The sequence below is a fragment of the Oratosquilla oratoria genome, chromosome 33 (assembly GCF_046742065.1).
Source record: "Oratosquilla oratoria isolate Oo_2021 chromosome 33, ASM4674206v1, whole genome shotgun sequence".
NCBI lineage: Eukaryota > Metazoa > Arthropoda > Malacostraca > Stomatopoda > Squillidae > Oratosquilla > Oratosquilla oratoria.
The window spans coordinates 35,441,669-35,454,168 of record NC_134809.1 but is presented as its reverse complement, the minus strand read 5'-3'; positions in this window follow the sequence as shown (position 1 = coordinate 35,454,168).

Here is a 12,500-nt window from a genome sequence, read left to right as displayed (position 1 = left end):
ATAAAAAAAAATTCAGAGTAGTAATACCCTGAATGGCATTATTTTAATGAAAAAAGTCTAGAAACGGGCTTTAAATTTTACCTTGAGGTTTTTACACTGCAGACATCAATATAATAGGGGATGATTGGAGAAATATGCAGATAGATTATTTGATAATTCATTATTCAAGTAAATGAAAGAATTCAAAGTGTTTGTAAATTTAGAGACCGGTAGTCATTTACCAAGGCTACCAATCTCTCTCCTCTTCACATTTCCTCTTTTACTTAAGCCTGATTTTCTCCCCTTCTTTGCTGCAGTCCTCTTCTGTTTCGATGGTCTAGGCATTTCGAACACTTAAAAGTTTTTGTAGACTGTAGGAAACCAAGTAGTAAATGTCAACACAGCCACGTGGACCACGCGTGCATCCTTACTCACGTTGTGGCAGGAACTGATGCACTCTCCTTCCTCATTCTCTCTTACTTACATCACAAAGTTGCTATGAAATATATCATCAAAAAGAACAAAATAAAAAACAAAAAAGTAGTCAAAACAATAACAAGGTATATATGTAGTCATGTATTCTGATGCCAGGGTTGCCAGCACGTGATATTTACATTAAAATTATAATTATTTATGGTAAAAATCGGCGTATCAGTTTGAAACCTCGGGAAGTTGTTGCTAACGCTTGAAACTTTATTTCCAGCAAGTTTTATTTTTTTTTTTCAAAATTCTAGATTTTTTACCCCTATAAAACGATCCACGTCGAGGTTAGTTATATCATAATAATGCCGTAAAAAATACTGACTTACCATTTACAGTATTTGTTTATTGACATATTTAATTATGTATCTATTGATTTGTTTATTTTTGTATTTGTTTATGTTTTTGTTTGGCTATCAATTTTTTTTATTCACTTATACATTTGCTCATTTATTTATATGTATATCTATTTTTCTATGTCTTTATTTGTTCTTATTTTCACAATAGCTACTAGATATATATGATATTAATGGGATCCAGAGGAAAGTTCCATGAATGTAATCTATTTTTGTTGCTCTCGATCATTTTCATTAGTTTTAAATCATTAATACAGAAATATAAACGTGTAGAATTATATTTTCATACTTAATGCTTTCATTACTTGCTCACATGGTCAGTGAAATGGCAAATGGATTTCAATATTTCAAAGTGCAGTGTGTCAAGCATGTTTTATCTAAGCTGTTTCTGATCTCTGAGTTGTGTAACACACAACCTGGAAAGTAGATAAAGCTTAAATAACACATTTTTAGAGAAAAATTAATGCGGGAGAGAATTGGGAGTGCTATTGATTCCTGACCATAAATCTAGGAAACAGTGTATTAGAACCAGGAATAGAGCTAACAGAACATTGGGTTTCATTGCTAGGACGGTTACGAATACAAGTGCAAAGGTAGTTATCAAATTCTATCTGGCGTTAGTTCCACCCATCCTAGACTATGCGGTATAGTTTTGGTCTCCGTCCTAGAGAACGGATATAAATTCACTAGAACCAGTTCAGAGGGGAGTGACCAAAATGATACATGGACTCAGAAATCTACTCTACAAGGACAGGCATAGGCTCCTTAGTTTACATTATCTAGGAAGACGCAGATTGCGAAGTAATTTAATAGAGGTGTTCAAGTGGATCAAGGGCTTAAACAATGTAGATACAGGCAAGGTCATCATATTAAGATAACAGGCATGACAATTTTAGATTTAAGAAGGAAAAAGGGAACAACTGGTTTACCAATAGAGTGGTCAACGAATGGAATAGTCATACAGTAGTAACGTAACCATGTAATGAGGGCTGAAACTATCGGTTGTTTTAAAAGAAGGTCAGACAACTTTATGGATATGGATGATAGGTGGTAATGGACATGGAACTGCTTAGTGTAGGCCTTATAGTCTCTTGCAGTCTCCTTCTTTCTTATGTTCTTATGTTAAGCATAGCAGGGGAAATATGTGTATTTAGTAAATTCCTGCAAAAAGTAAAAGGTGTGTATGACTATGTTATGACAAGGCTTACCCCATTGTTGACTGACTGACGAAAAAAATACATATTCTCCGATTGGAGATTTATGGTATGGAAGGCCATTATACCCAAGAACGAACATCAAAACATTTGCATTTCATAAGTAGAGGCTTAACGGATGCGGCTGCAGCCTGGAGTTCGAATGGCGAGAGATGCGTCCACATAACCTCCAACATGTTACAAATTCGACGAAATGAGGCACTGAAAGGTTCTCGATACTTGATTCTGATAAGAATGTAAACGGGCGCAAGTACGAAATCCCCTTAGCTGAATCAAAATGTCTAACGTTAGTCAGAGAGGAGAATCATGACAGCGAAATGGTTGTCTGTGACACCAGTTTTAACCTGTTCAGTATGAAGTTATTCATAACTGAATGAAATCGCTTGGCGCTCGACAGAAGCTATGGTATACGCCATCGTAGCTACTTTGTAAGGAAATGTACTTATACTTTTACTTTGGTTGTCGCCACGTATTCCGATTCGGCTCTGTGGCACCGAATCGGTATTGATAGTCTTCGGTCTTGGTTAAACCCTTCCCTATCTAGTGGTCCATTTCCATGTAATATTACCGCGGCCAGGCGATTCTATTCAATTCCAGGAAGACCTGTGGTAAGGATTACCACGTTTCTTTGTGCTCGTCACATATTCCCAGTAGTAATGTGGATACACCTGAAAGCTTAACGTGTGGGTAGACACACTTTGTACGTACTAGTGTGCCGCATGTTGTGTACATTTGGCTTCAATTATTATACATACTGCAGTACCTGCGGTCTTCTTTGAATCTGTACAGGGTATTTACAAAATTAAGAGGACAATTAGATCATAAGATATTCATTCATATCGTGAATCTACGACCCAGAGAAATACTATTCTCAGAACTCTCTAGAAAACTTCAAATCAATGTTGTACTTGTGAATGGAGACAATTGTATTGAAGTACTAACCTTATGAGCACGAAGTCCTTGGTCCTATTTTTCCCATTAGTCCGAGGGAGGGTACTTACCCGGCAATGATAAACACCGAGGGCAAAGGTGAACACACAGGTCATAGTTAAGCACATCAAAATGTGCGTTCCCCGACAAGTTCCTCCTACACTTTGTTTCTGCTTTTTTGAATATGTAGATTAGAAAAGAAAACAAAAAAGTTATCCCTTGCGCTGGGATCCGGAAGTGTGATGTCGGAACGACCTTCTTCGAAACAACGTATTTACCAGTTGAGATCTGGCTCTGCTCTTCCCACATCCACACCCTCTCGTCATACCCAGCGTCTCCTCCCCCCTCCACCCGCAGCTCCACACACCCCGGGTAAGTCTCCAAACTCCATTACAAGTTGCCTCGGGTTCCATGTTACTTCTTTGAGAGTTCGGGTTAGTTGACGTGTTAACACTCGGGAGAAAGATGGGGAGATTATATAGCACGAACAAGGTGCGTGGATTAATGACCTTGGATTATAGTTTAGCTTATACATTGTTAATGAGGTGTGTGTGCATGCGTGCGTGCGTGCGTGTGTGTGTGTGTGTGTGTGTGTGTGTGTGTGTGTGTGTGTGCGTATGTATGTATATATATCTATATATATATGTATATATATATGCATCTATATATATATGTATATATATATATATATATAGATATATATATATATATATATGTGTGTGTGTGTGTGTGTGTGTGTGTGTGTTTGTATGTGTGGGCGTGCGCGCGCGCGCGTGTGTGTAGTATGTATGTGTGTGTAAGTGTGCATTTGTGTGTATGTGTTTCTATATATATATATATATATATATATATATATATACACGTGTGTGTGTGTGTGTGTGTGTGTGTGTGTGTGTGTGTGTGTGTGTGTGTGTGTGTGTGTGTGTGTGTGTGTGTGTGTGTGTGTGTGTGTGTGTGTGTGTGTGTGTGTGTGTGTGTGTGTGTGTGTGTGTGTGTGTGTGTGTGTGTGTGTAATATGTAGAGGTAAGAAAGCAAGAAATTTTATAAATGAACGAGTCTTCTAAACCAAATGTTAGAGCTAACGCATATGAATGAAATTCAAGAAGAATAGGGAGAGGAGGAACAATTTTCGTTTATGAATTAAAGATAATTAGAAGATATAAGAAAAAAAATGTAAACGTTGGAGAAGTACAGAGTGACAAGGAAAGTGTTGAGAGCAGTGAAAATTATATGAAAAACAATTACTATTTGTCAAGACCGTCAGAGATGAGACTGAGGAGTTTACTATGAAAGTTTGGTTATGAATCATTGCAGCTGACGTCGCCGTGGCTTTTTAATATTCATGAATGAAATCCTGAAAAAAAAAGAAAATCATCAAGATGACAAAATGTGGAAATGTAGGAAGGAGGAGAGAGGATGGAACTATACATTTTTTTTTGTGTGAATAATTTGATGCTCATGAAAAATATTGAATAGATGTTGTATGGAATAGTGAGAGCTTTTGGGAGAAAATGTGAAACGAGGGAGGATGATGATTAATGTTGCTCGATTTTCAAGGCCTGGACACAGGTACCCCATTGTAGTACGCAAGATTGCTACAGGTTCTCCCGTAGATCTCTACGAGAGAAATCATTAGTCTGCTGTCTCTTTTATACTCACATGATTGTGTTTTCCTTTCTATAATACCCGCTGATAGGAGTAGAAGGAAACTCGCTATCTGTCAACTCTTCCTATGTGGAAAAAGGGAAGGATAGTCAAGACTGATAGACCTTGAACCCGATCCGGGAACAGAATGCCAGCCCATAGGGGCTGTGTCTTCTGATAGAAGTGAGGTTGGTGATGGTCTTTAAAGACGAGCGGCTGGCAGATGCTCTTCGAGCTCTATCTTGCTGAACCATCTGGTAGAGGCTTCGTCGTTGATCACAGGAAAAGTATCAGAGTAAGATTATAATCAGATGATTTAGATGTACTGCACATGGATGGTTATGGTGGCGGAAGTAAAAGGGAATTTTAAAACAGCACACCGGGTAATGGGTAGAAGATAGGTAGCTGGAGCAATAGAATTAATACGATAACGAAGAAAGATCTCAATGAAAATCCATGTGAACAAGTTGTATAGACACGGTAAAGGAAACATGGACTGGAGGTGAAGCTTTTATTCCTGACGTTTCGTCTTTGAGAAAGTCGATAGATGAAACGTCAGGAATAAAAGCTTTACCTCCAGTCCATGTTTCCTTTACACCTCAGGTCCATGTTTCCTTTACCGTGTCTATACAAAGATCTCAATAAATGCGAAAATGGGTTTGCAAGAGAGCATATCAATGACTCCTTTTATATGGGAGTGAATTGCATATTCTTACGATAGCGCACTGGAACAAACTGAATCCAATAAGAAAGAATGATTTGAGAAATGTATGTATTATAAACAGAATTAGAGGTAAAAATAAATAGGCTAACAAGAATGAAATAAAATATTTTTCAATCCAAAAAAAATATTTGTGTTCGTCGTATTTATTAATATCACACTCGTTTTGATCTTGCACTTTCTGAACTGCACACTTAATTTTCATATGTAATTGCATCATGTCGCTCCAAGTAATCAGAATAATGCATTTTATAAGACTTCCTTCGCTTTTGCGATAATACCAGACTTGTTTACATCGGTCTTTTGTTTGATGAACAACAAACAAGTCTGATTCTATTAATCTTTGGCTTCCTGATCTGTAGGTATTATAAAGAATTTGGTCCGTATCATTGTGATTCATTGGAAGCAGTTGGAAAAGAGAGCAAATGAGATGCTGAATAGAGGGGGAGGAGGGGAAGATAAGGAGTTGAAGGAGGAGGAAGAGGAGGAAGAGGAGGAAAAGGAGGAGGAAAGAAGAAGAAATAGTAATGATTAGAGAAATGTGTATAAAGTTGTAATAAGAGGAATATGAAAAAAGAAGGCAAGTGAAAAAGAAGAAATAAAAATGTTAACATTTTAATTTTAAAGGGTGGGTTTTAGATTATACAGTGGCTGCAAGCAAACAATTTCATTCAGCTTAGGAAAACCGCTAGCAAACTAAGGGTTAGGAATATTAGTGATTAAAAATGAGGGAGAAACTGGTTCCAGAATTAAAAAGATAGTTAAAAAAACTGAGGAGGGAGAAACTGTTTAAAAAGAATAATAAAGACTAAGAGTAAGAAGAAAAAAATAAGGAGCTGCACTGGAGGAAGATAGAAAAAATAATATAGATAATTATCGTAAAAACAGAAATAGAAAGTGAGTCAAGAGATCAAGAGTTTATAATATAAAGAGTTTAGACTAGGACAAGAGATGGAAGTATCTAACAATTGTATTTTTGTCTCAGAGAGCAAATAGGATACTGGAATTAGTCTTTTGACTTTAAAAGTCCAGCTATCATCAACCAGTTGTATAGATCACCAAACTACCATTTTTTGGAATATGCTGTTTTCGAATGATTCCAAATTTCATTAATGACACCGCCAGATTGAAAAGAGTGAAGCAACGAGTCACAAAACTCATGCAAAATATATGAAACAATTCATTCGAAAATGTTTAAATATAACACACTGTCGGAGAAACAAAGCAAAAGAAACAGACGATCTGTATATTTCGACTACATCTGTGATCCTCTTCAGCATCTGCTGAAGAGGACCACAGTTGTGGTCGAAATATACAGATCGTCTGTTTCCTTTGCTTTGTTTCTCCTCCCGTGGGTTGTATTTAAACATTTTACAAATGTGCAACTACATTTTGGTTTTGTGAATCATTCGAAAATATCTAATCTAGGTAGAAACAATCTCATCAACAGTGCAGTCAGTTAATAGAATAAAATTCCAGTAGGGGAGATACATTGTAATAAAACTGGAAGATTTAAAATTTACTTGAATAAGTATCTTACATATTATCAAAAGAAGCACCATGTGAGGACAGAGTCTTTGTTATTCATAAGGGCTCCGTGCTGTCACGGGGTTTCTTCTGATAAACATGTCCGTAACTACCCATTCCAATTACAAAATATTATAATACTTCCTCCCTAACTTTTTTTCATCCAACCACATTATGAACTGGAAGGTCTCCTGTCAATGTAATTTATCATTATAACTTATTGATTATAACATTACATTTTTAATTTCTATGTCACAGTGACATTCCATAAACTTCACAAAACACTCCGGAATTAGTCAGAATAGATTTTTTAGGATAAATGACCCCAGTGCCCCCTTTCCTAACACCCAATGGTGTCACTAAACGTCTTTCCTGAGGTCGCCATGCTCTCAAATGATCAGATGTATATTACAAGTCAAGCATTACTATGGCGACATCCACTAAACTGGGTTGAAAAACAAACCAATCTCAATGAATTAGCTCATTAAAATCCATTGTATTATTGTGAGATTTTTTTGCGGCTAACTTCAATAGAGCTTGTTAATTTAGATGAACATCCTTGGACACGATAGGGTTGAAGAGACTGACATTAACCAGAATCAAATCAGTAGAGTGCGTCATTATTCTACGAAGGTTAAAACACAAGTTAGTCATTAGGAGAAATGGAAAGTCTACGACGGAGAAGAATTGAGGATATGTAAAGAGGGACGGTGGATAGAACAAGGAGAGAGACTAAACAAAAGGAAGGAGTGAGGATTAATGAAGACGCTGAAAGTGGGGGTGATGGCAGGAAGGGGGAGAGAAGAGAGCAGTGAGGTTAGCAAGGAAGTTAATGAAATAGAATAAAGGGAAAAGGGGATGGGCTGGGACAAAGGGAGAGGCACAATAGACGAGATTTGTATTTCTCCACCCATAGACAGTGGTTTTATCCTCGAAGACAATATCACAAAAAAGAGGTAGAGTGACATAGTTATGTGAAGAAAGAAGGCAGTAGAGAGGAGAAATAACAGTTAAAAGTTATCTGGATAATTTTCTGAGTGGAGATTATTATCCAATCACGAAAGAATCTTACGTGACTCTGGTCCGTGGGGATCTCACTAAAATTCCTAGGGTACTGACTGCATGAATCTCATACTGTCAATACAATACCCCATTCAGGGTATAAACGGAAAGGTAAAAGGATTAATGAATGTTCAAAGGAGAAAGATGTTGTAAGGAAGGAAAGGAGAGGAGTATTGAGGCGGACAAGAGAATAATGAAGAAGATTGGAGAGAAAAAGAATGAGAATGAAGGAAATAGAAAATCAAGAGGAAGAAAATGACACGGATGGGGAGAGCAGGAAGGAAAAAAAAGTGAAAAAAAAAATGAAGGTAAGTAATGAAGAATATAGGACTAATGTTGGGAGGGAAGGCTATGAGTGAGCAAGAACAACATTACAAAAGGAAACAGTCTTAGAAATAAAGAAAAAAAGAGGAAAATGGTGCTGAAGGTTAAAGAAAATTGGAGGGTAAAGAGAGAGGAGAAAGGATACCAGAGGCAGCAAGTGGAGTGAGTTAAGAAGTGAAGAGCTGGAGGAGGGACTGAGCTTCCTCAAAGAGAGAGAGACGAGAGAGAGAGAAGGACAGTATGAGAAGGGGGGTGGGGGTTGCTTCTTCAATACAGTGATGCCCTGTCTAGAACCTCCTGTGTCGGAGGAGGCTACAAAGTATCATTCGGCTGAAGGATGAACCCTTGATCAGAGCCAGATATCCACCTATCGAAATCCCGATTAAGCCTGGGATTTGGCCCTTAGTTGGACAAAAGCGTGTAGGATTTGCTGCAGCAGACTTTATCTTATAGAATGCGTCGCCGTATTGATGTGGTTAAACGGTCGGTCTTGGTGTCAAAGTTGGACCACAGGAATTTGGGACCCCCCAGTAGTGTGCACTAATGCAATGGGGAAGACGAGCCGACGGGTCTGAGGTCCGACGCGTCCAAGGGGGATGGGGGGTGGGGGTTCGGGGTTCGGGGGGGGGGGGGTGCTGGCTCGGCGCACAAACATTTTCACTAATGAAAAGAAGAAGGACTTGGAGAAGGAATCGAAGGAGCTTGAAAGGCGGACTTGCGGGTTAATTGAATTAGGAGCGTAATGAAAATTGTGTTCCGATGGTCTCGTGTTCAAACGATGAGAGGAGAAATTGAAAGGGAAAGTGTTGTGAAGATTTTTAGGGCGCAGTTGAATATGCAGTTAATTGATTACAGACGATGGAAAGCTGATGTCGTCACGGAATTCCCGGACTTGATGGAAGGAAGTCTGTTTCATAGTCATGACTTAAAACCTTTTACTGTTCAAGGGGTTCCTCTAAGTCGATTGCAGTAAGATTTTTAGATGGGACGAATTAGTCCTCTTGATCATTAAAGGGCCGTTCTTCCGATGATTGTATTCCACTTGAGAAAGACTCCGCTACAAAAGAAGGATAACGCTGGATTAGGACGAGTACAAGTATGTGAACAATTCTGACTCTCCAGCAAATTCATTACTTGGAAGAACATGATCTTATATTGTTATACCAGATGTCTATATAAATGTAGATGTGTATGCGTGCACACGCGTATGCGAAATAACGCATGCACACAAACACATAATAACACACACACACACACACACACACACACACACACACACACACACACACACACACACACACACACTAAGACTCCTGTGTTTCCTACTCCACTTATATGTATATTATATATATATATATATATATATATATATATATATATATATATATATATATATACATATGTATACACACACACACACACACACACACACACACACACACACACACACACACACACACACACACACACACACACACACACACACACACACACAGTGCCCCACACACTCCTTTCCTATATACTTCAATTAGGTAAATACAAACACCTATATATGCACTTGATTTCTAACCTTTTTTTACAAATGTGTAAAACATTATGGTACTAAAACACATACAGGTACACTCATGCACATGCACACCTTATGCACATTTGATATGCGTGTGACTATTATTGTAGATAGGTCATGTATAAAGTGTTTGGGGAAGATAATCACAAGAAAAATGAATGGGAAACTTATGTCGCAGTGCAGTGTCTCTCGGGAAAATATTCTTATGCCACGGAAACCATCTCGGAGACCACTTTGAAGGCAACGAGGTTCTCAAAGCACTTGTTAGCCAGAGGAAAATGAAGACATCATCTATGCTTTCAAAGGCTCAGATGTAATATCGTTATAAATAGCGAGGGAATCCGGAAAGAATGTCTAAATATAATTGCATTTACAAAGATCCATGTACAAAAGAGCCTTTTTTTTATCGGAAGCAAACATCGTACATGAAATCATATAAAAAAAAATCAAGCTATTCTTTTGCCTCCGAGCTGTTTTTCACGCTTAAACTGCTGACTGAGAGCAAGCAACGCAGAGATACAGGCAATAACGCTGTCGAATATACACTATTAACAAAGAACCCGAACAAGGGTTCATATTTCCTTACGAGACCCAAAACACACTCAGACTATGAGCGTGTTGTTCTTCCTGCAGCTTATTAAGGAAAAAGTCTGAGTTTCTCACCTTGATGTTGACTTACCAAACGGTGGGGTGGGCTCTCGTATGTGTTCTTTAATGACTTGGCAAACACAAGATGGTGGGCTCGACATCTCTAACCCTCCACCCGCCGAATCACCCTCCTTCTCCACCTACGAATTCCACGTCCACTCCGAACCCCCGGCACCTGCTTTCAAGTCAATTTCTTTCCATTCCAGTGATGGTGACTGGAGGTGGTCCTAGATTCAGTTGGAGAGTTTAGTACAAGACGGTCATCGGCAGAGATAGGAATCAGAAATTGAAATAAGGAAAATAACAAAGAAACAGAAGAAAGAGTAAAGGAGAATGATTGGAGAAACTGAATAGCATATATAGAATACATATATATGTATAATATATATTATATATATATATATATATATATACATATATATATATATATATATATATATATATATATATATATGTATATATATATATATATATACCGAGAGATTTTTTCCCTTATAAGGTAGGTAGCCAAGTAAGGGGCACGTATGTATTCCCACCCAAATCACTCCCCTGCACCACCACTTCCACTTCTCCCATCTCAGACCCTCATGGATGACGGATCATCCCTGCATCCACCAACTGCTCTGGGTCAAACGCAATGCAGCAATATACAGTACATTTACAAAAAGGCCGCGCCTCATCTCCGTCCCCTCATGTAGAAAAAGAGAAGACAGAGTGAACTTAAGGGAACGACCGAGGATGAGATGGATGGATGGGGTGAAGGGGGCGCTGAGCAAGAGGGAAATGTCTGTCGATCAAGGAAAGGATAAGGCAAGATATAGGGATGCGTGGAGAATGACTGTCTATGAATGATGCTGTTATGCAAGGAAGGGAGGGATGATGGATGGTTGGGTGTTATGGGGTGATTATGGGTGATTGATATTTTGACGCTGCCCGAAGGGATTTCTCCCCGTCTTCTCTTTTTTTCAGCATGAGGGGACGGAGAGGGAAGGGGACGCCGATTAAGTGAATATATATATATATATATATATATATATATATATATATATATATATATATATATATATATACATATATATATGATAGATATACACACATGTATGTATATGTGTGTGTGTGTGTGTGTGTGTGTGTGTGTGTGTGTGTGTGTGTGTGTGTGTGTGTGTGTGTGTGTGTGTGTGTGTGTGTGTGTGTGTGTGTGCCATCAACATCGGGAGAACTAATGGAGGCCGACATGCAGAAATGGAAATGCAGTACTGCCAAGGACTCGAACCCGGTGAGCGCATGACAAGGGCTGTAGTGACTTACCAATTACGCTATCAAGAGAGATATAAGTTGAGCGCAACTTTTCTTATATATTGCTCAACTTATATCTCTCTTGATAGCGTAATTGGTAAGTACAAATACTGGGACCTATTCAGTGTTGTACAAGTACTTTCCCGCGTTCGTATACTTCCAATTGTACTATCATAGTGGAGATGGGTTGAACGCAAATTTCATGTAGGGGTATGTAACTCGAGCATACAAATACAAGGGGGCTTCAAAAAGTTTGTGGAAAAAGGACAGTATGAAACAATTATTTCAGTTATGATGTTTATTTTTCAACATATGCTCCATTAAGGTCAAAACACTTCTGCAAACCTTGATTCCAACCTTTAAGTTCGTCTGAGTAGAACTAAGGTTCATGTGATCTGAATTATGTCAGATCCGCTCTTTTTACATCTTCAACTGATGGAAAATTGGTACCTTTCCATTATCTTTTAAGTTTGGAAACAAAAAGAAGTCAAATGGGGCTAAATCGCGGTTGTAAGGGGGCTGTCGGATGATTTCCCATCGAAATTCACATAGCACAGCTCTTGTCTTCCGAGCACTGTGAGCGTGTAAATTGTCGTGGTGAAGAGGACGCGTTGATGCAGGTTTTCAGGGCATTTTTCCGAGACTTTTTTTGGACAGTTTTCTCATAGCGCATTCATAATAAGTAGAAGTAATTGTTTCCTTGTTCTCGAGGAAGTCAGCCAGCAAAATCTCTTCTACATCCCAGAAGACAG